The sequence below is a fragment of the Chlorella variabilis genome (assembly GCF_000147415.1).
Source record: "Chlorella variabilis unplaced genomic scaffold CHLNCscaffold_7, whole genome shotgun sequence".
NCBI classification, from domain to species: Eukaryota; Viridiplantae; Chlorophyta; class Trebouxiophyceae; order Chlorellales; family Chlorellaceae; genus Chlorella; species Chlorella variabilis.
Genome location: NW_005435081.1, coordinates 983,246 through 984,017, shown reverse-complemented (window position 1 = coordinate 984,017; position 772 = coordinate 983,246).

Below are 772 nucleotides of genomic sequence, written 5' to 3'. Positions count from 1 at the left end.
CCGCGCAGCCCCTCCTGGTCCAGACGCAGCACTGCAGAGGCGCGCGGCGGCGGGGGCCGGTTGGTTGGTGGAGGCTCCAAGGCTCGCAGCCGACCGCCACCACCGCACACAAACCAGCCCGCCTGCGTGCGTGCTGCCGTCAGGCGGCAGCGCACCAGGCGGCGGCGCCGGCCGGCCGGCCAGCCAGCCGGCCAAGAGGCAGGCAGGCAGCCAACCAGCCAGCCAGCAGCCGCTGCGGGCAGACTGGCCGCGGCTGCGCACCCGTGTCCAGCAGGTATGTCTTGTCCAGGCAGATGGTGGAGCCGACGTGCGGCTCCGCGGGGCGCCGCGTCTGGTAGTACACGGGCGCCCCCTGGCCTGCAGCAGCAGGCGGCAGGGGGCGGGGTCGGGGGCTCGGCAAGGGGGGCCAGACGGCGCGGCCCTCGAGCGGCACAGGGGTGGTGGCAGCTGCCAGGCGGCAGCGCAGCAGCAAGGCAGAGAGCGGCGCAGCAGGGCGGCCGTGACGGGGGGAGGGCAGATGGCACGGCCCTTGACAGGCGCGGGGCCGGCGAGCATGGCGGCGCACGCAGCAGCCGTGCGGGGGCACGGCGGCGCGGCAGGGGGGCGGCACAGAAACGCAGCAGGGCAGCGGGCATCGCAGGCAGCCGGCGGCGGCGGGCACCTTGCGGGTAGAGCTTGGCTGCCATGTATGATCCGAGCACCCAGGTGTACCCCCGGTTCTTGACCCAGGTGGTGCCGTCCCCCAGCCGCACCCCCGTCATCGCCTTGTCCA